The sequence below is a fragment of the Chiloscyllium plagiosum genome, unplaced genomic scaffold, assembly GCF_037043375.1.
Source record: "Chiloscyllium plagiosum isolate Xiang-an unplaced genomic scaffold, Cpla_swu_hap1 HiC_scaffold_4, whole genome shotgun sequence".
NCBI lineage: Eukaryota > Metazoa > Chordata > Chondrichthyes > Orectolobiformes > Hemiscylliidae > Chiloscyllium > Chiloscyllium plagiosum.
The window spans coordinates 135220727-135226726 of NW_028270142.1; the positions used below are offsets into that span (position 1 = coordinate 135220727).

General features: G+C 45.1%; 1 protein-coding gene across 6 annotated transcripts in view; it reads right to left on the reverse strand.

The window, feature by feature from the left end:
• The window catches only part of cep192 (centrosomal protein 192), a 193615-nt gene extending 188380 nt beyond the window's left edge, over positions 1 to 5235 (reverse strand). For all 6 annotated transcript variants that reach the window (XM_043687705.2, XM_043687706.2, XM_043687703.2 and 3 more), the window contains exon 1: positions 5111 to 5235. The gene's annotated coding sequence lies outside the window, so the exon portion shown is untranslated. The remainder of the gene's footprint in view (positions 1 to 5110) is intronic.
• Between the last annotated feature and the right edge of the window lie 765 nt (positions 5236 to 6000).

Sequence of the window (6000 nt, forward strand, 5' to 3'; positions counted from 1 at the left end):
AATTCAGATAAATGTGAGGTGGTGCATTTTGGGAAAACAAATCTTAGCAGGACGTATACACTTAATGGTAAGGTCCTCGGGAGTGTTGCTGAACAGAGACCTTGGCGTGCAGGTTCATAGCTCCTTGAAAGTGTCCTCTACACCTCCAATTTTGGTGTCATCTGCAAACTTACTAACTGTAGATAGGATAGTGAAGAAGGCATTTGGTATGCTTTCCTTTATTGGTCAAAGTATTGAGTACAGGAGTTGGGAGGTCATATTGCGGCTGTACAGGACATTGGTTAGGCCACTGTTGGAATACTGCGTGCAATTCTGGTCTCCTTCCTATCGGAAAGATGTTATGATACTTGAAAGGGCTCAGTAAAGATTTACAAGGATGTTGCCAGGATTGGAGGATTGGAGCTATAGGAAGAGGCTGAACAGGCTTTTTTTTTTAAAAAAAAGATTACATTCCCTACAGTGTGGAAACAGGTCCTTCGGCCCAACAAGTCCTCACCAACCCTCCGAAGAGCAACCCACCCAGACCCATTCCCTAAACTATATTTACCCCTGACTAATGCAGAGCTGAAAATGGGTTGCTGAAAAAGCGCAGCAGGTCAGGCAGCCTCCAAGGAGCAGGAGAATCGACGTTTCAGGCATGAGCCATTCTTCAGGAATGCTGCCTTTCTTCAGTATTTACGAATGAGAGGAACCGTATTGTTGAAGAGGAGAGTGTGAAACGGACTGGTAAGCTAGAGGAGACACATGTTAGGAAGGAAGATGTGTTGGACATTTTGAACAACTTGAGGATAGACAAGTCCCCCGGGCCTGATGGGATATATCCTAGGTTATTATGTGGGAAGCAAGAGAGGAAATTGCAGTACCGTTGGCAATGATCTTTTCATCTTCACTGTCAACGGGGGTGGTACCAGGGGACTGGAGAGTGGCCAATGTTGTGCCCCTGTTCAAAAAAGGGAATAGGGATAACCCTGGGAATTACAGGCCAGTTAGTCTTACTTCGGTGGTAGGTAAAGTAATGGAAAGGGTACTGAGGGATAGGATTTATGAGTATCTGGGAAGGCACTGCTTGATTAGGGACAGCCAGCACGGATTTGTGAAGGGTAGGTCTTGCCTTACAAGTCTGATTGAATTCTTTGAGGAGGTGACCAAGCATGTGGATGAGGGTAGAGCAGTGGATGTAGTATACGTGGATTTTAGTAAGGCATTTGATAAGGTTCCCCATGGTAGGCTTATGCGGAAAGTCAGGAGGCATGGGATAGAGGGAAATATTGCCAATTGGATAGAAAACTGGCTAACCGGTCGAAGTCAGAGAGTGGTGGTAGATGGTAAATATTCAGCCTGGAGCCCAGTTACAAGTGGAGTTCCGCAGGGATCAGTTCTGGGTCCTCTGCTGTTTGTAATTTTTATTAATGACTTGGAAGAGGGAGTCGAAGGGTGGGTCAGTAAATTTGCAGATGATACGAAGGTCGGTGGAGTTGTGGATAGTGAGGAGGGCTCTTGTCGGCTGCAAAGGGACTTGGATATGATGCAGAGCTGGGCTGAGGAGTGGCAGATGGAGTTCAACCCTGCCAAGTGTGAGGTTATCCATTTTGGAAAGACAAATAAGAACGCGGAATACGGGGTTAACGGTAGGGTTCTTAGTGAGGTGGAGGAACAGAGGGATCTTGGGGTCTATGTTCATAGGTCCTTGAAAGTTGCCACTCAGGTGGATAGAGCTTGTAAGAAGGCCTGTGGTGTATTAGCGTTCATTAGCAGAGGGATTGAATTCAAGAGTCGTGAAGTGATGTTGCAACTGTACAGGACTTTGGTTAGGCCACATTTGGAGTACTGTGTGCAGTTCTGGTCGCCTCACTTTAGGAAAGATGTGGAAGATTTGGAGAGGGTGCAGAGAAGATTTACCAGGATGTTGCCTGGAATGGAGAATAGGTCGTACGAGGATAGGTTGAGAGTGCTAGGCCTTTTCTCGTTGGAACGGCGAAGGATGAGGTGACTTGATAGAGGCTTATAAGATGATCAGAGGAATAGATAGAGTAGACAGTCAGAAACTTTTTCCCCGGGTACAACAGAGCGTTACAAGGGGACATAAATTTAAGGTGAAGGGTGGAAGGTATAGGGGAGATGTCAGGGGTGGGTTCTTTACCCAGAGAGTGGTTGGGGCATGGAATGCGCTGCCTGTGTGAGCGGTAGAGTCAGAATCATTGGCGACCTTTAAGCGGCAATTGGATAGGTACATGAATGGGTGCTTAAGCTAGGACAAATGGTCGGCACAACATCGTGGGCCGAAGGGCCTGTTCTGTGCTGTATTATTCTATGTTCTATGTTCATCTGCAGTCCTTTCTCCCTGACTAATGCACCCAACACTATGGGTAATTTATCACAGCCAATTCAACTAACCTGCACGTCTTTGGACTGTGGGGAGAAAATCGGAACACTCGGATGAAACCCACGCAGACACCGGGAGAATGTGCAAACTCCACGCAGACAGTTGCCCAAGGCGGGAATTGAACCCGGGTCCTTGGTGCTGTAAGGCAGCAGTACTAACCACAGAGCCACCGTGCCACCCCCGTGGGGCTGTTTTCCCTGGAGCATCGGAGGTTGAGGCGTGACCTTATAGGGGTTTACAAAATTATGAGGGGCATGGATAGGATAAATAGACAAAGTCTTTTCCCTGGGGTCAGGGAGTCCAGAACTAGAGGACATAGGTTTAGGGTGAGAGGGAAAAGATATAAAAGAGACCGAAGGGGCAACATTTTCACACAGGGTGGTACGTGTATGGAATGAGCTGCCAGAGGAAATGGTGGAGGCTGGTACAATTGCAACATTTAAGAGGCATTTGGATGGGTATATGAATAGGAGAGATTTGGAGGGATACGGGCCGGGTGCTGGCAGGTGAGACTAGATTGGGTTGGACCGAAGGGTCTGTTTCCATGCTGTACATCTCTATGACTGAACAAGAAGGGAAGAGACTTAACAGCACAAAGGTAGCAAATCAAAAGGCACTAGTGCTGCATAGAATGCATAGGGAGGGGGAGAGAAACTAATTCAGAAAGCATGAAAAAACATTGATAACAATATCTTGGGATTCTCCCTAAACTTTCTATTGGTAGATTAAGGGAAAGTGGATAAGCAGAGAAAGAGGGCGGCTGATTAGGGACCAAAGGAGCAATCAGTTTGTGGAGCAAGAAGACACTGGTAGAGTGTTAGAGGAGTAGTTCACATCAGGCTTTATTCAGGAGAATTAGAATGTTGGTACAAAATTCAAGATTAAGAATTGAGAGGTTTGGAGCAGTCTGACATAAGAAGCAAAACGTTATTGGAGGTTATGGTAGGTTTAAAGACAGACAAATACCAGGTTATATCTCATGCTGCTGAGAGAGACGAGGGAAGAAATTACAGCAGCCCTGACCCAGATTTTTAATTAGTCTCCTGCCACAGAGGAGGTACCAGAGGACTGGAAGGTAGCTCATGAGGTTCCACTTTTCATGAGCGATGTTTGAGATAAGCCAGGGAATTACAGAGCAGTTAGTCTCACAGTAGAAGAAAAACTATTCGAGAAAATTCTGAAGGGGAGAACTAATCTCTATTTAAACAGGTATAGTTTGATCAGAGTTAGCCAGTACTGTAACTACTTTGAGGGAGGGAGGTCATGCCCAACAAATGAGGTAACATTTTGAGGAGGTGAACAGGTGAGAAGCTGAGAATAAGACAACTGATATTGAAGCTGTTAATGTGACTGAGGACCAGCATCCAGTGGGACCACAGGGACCTATGGTACAAACAATGTGAGACCAAGCATATGTAAGAAGAAAAAATAACATTAAAGAAAAACATAGGGAGATAAGTTAGTTTGTGAATGACATGAAAATTAACCTGGTGGTTAACAGTTAAGAAGGTGGTCTCAGGTTACAGGACAGAAGGCAGATGGAATTTAACCCTGATGAATGTGAAGTGATGCACTTTGTAAACAGTAACATGACATGGGATTATGGAATGAATGGTAGGACATTTGGAAGCTCAGAGGTATCATGAGTGCTTGTCCACAGGTCCCCCAGAAGCCAACAAGGTAGTATAATCGAGTAGTTAAGAGCTGCTTATAGGACACTCTTAGATATCTTTAGTTAGGTCACATCTCAAGTACCGAGTGCAGTTCTGCTCACCACACTACAGGAAGGATGTGATTGCACTAGAGGAGCTTTAGAGATTCACCAGGACATGTCTAGAATAGTGTAGTTTAGCAACAAGAGAGGTGCTGGATCAGCTCAGCTTGAGGCAAAATCTTTTCACCCAGAATACGGTAGGAATGTGAAACACACTGTCTGGGAGAGTAGTTGTGGCAAGAAATTTCACAACAGTTAAAAGTACTTGGTTGAAAACTTGAAATGCCATAACATTCAAGACTACAAGCCAAGTGCTGGGAAGTGAAACATGTAGATTCTTACAATAATTTTTGTTGGTGAAAATTAAGTATTCTGAGGGTTCTCCTCAGTACTATCTAATTCTATAAAAAGGCAACATATTTTGCATGGTGTAGTTAAGAGTAATGTGTTGATGGAATTTTACACCAGAGATTGAAACCATACATCCTACTGCTTAAAAACTATTAGGGAGTTTAAATATTAAAAAGTAATATTTGAATCATGCAGCATTACTTTCACAATTAAGGATTCATCAACGAACACAACTTTTATATATTCCTTCAATTTCAGCATGTCTACTGCACGCCATATACTGTAAATAGAATTGCGAGGAGCAAGTTCAGTGACACTATGCTGCTCTTTGTAAGAGGAATGCAGTCAGTCCCCAGCCCATTCCCCCTCTCTCTCTCTCCACAATGTTTGTCTCCTCTCAAGAATTCAGAATCCCTTTTGAAGATTCGTACTGAATGTATTTATCCAACACAACGTGCACTCCAGATCCTAAACGTGAATATGAAAAGTTTCTACAAACTGCAAATGCAGTTACTTTTGCCATCTAATGCGCAACTTCAGAAACAAGAGGATGTAACGCAAAACTTTTTCATCAGATTGACTGAGGTGGAATAAAGCAGGTTAATACATCGAGTGCCAGTGAAACTCGATCAAAAACTTGAAGCAGCACGGGGAATACTCACCCTACATTGAAAACGTAGATACGTGCAGCAATAATGAGTCTCTAAATAACGGACTGGATTCTACCGGCCAGCCGCTTTTTACGGTTTAGGCCCAGTCCAACAACGTCCGCGGGTACTCAACATCCAAAGCCCAGAGGGGGCGGGGTTTTAATCCACGCGCTTGCGCCGCCACCCCAATTCTGCCCCTCCCCCCCGTCCCAGAGCAACAGGATGTTCCCGCCCCCCCTTCCTCGATCAAAGGGATTTTTTTTCCCACCGCCCGCCGTGAAGGCGCGAGAATCCTTCCAGCGGGCCGTCTCTGGTTGGTTGCTCGGGCTGGAGACGGTTTGAATTCGAACGAGGGCGGCCGTTATTGGCGCGCGCGGCCGCCTAACCGCCAAAACAGTCGGCCCACACGTGGAATAGCCTTCGTCATCAGGCACCAGAACCGCCGCTGAAAATGTTTAACAAAAGTGTTTTTTCGTGGAGTTGAACATGTTCGCAGCTGCGACTGAACCCATTCAAGGGAGTAGGGGGCTGAAGTTAATGGCGAAAGGCCTCAGGTCCGAAATGCTAACTTTTTCTGTCCTAGATGCTGTCTCACCTGTTGAAGTTTTTCACAATTTTCTATTATTTTATATTTAGGAATAAGCGCAGTGTTTTGGTCACTGTACACTTAAATATAATCACGATAAATCGTTTAAAGGTTAAAACTTTCAGCTTTGAGGGCCGGCTTGTTACGCGATGCGCGGTGAGGCCAATGGCTGACGCACGGGAAAAGAATAAATGGACGTGTTGGGTGACAATGGAAATTTGTGGCCAGATGAGGTGGACGTTAAGTGTCAGTTCAAGTTTGGTTCCCATTGCCCCCCAACCAATTACTATAAACCAGTATATTCCTGTGAAAACAT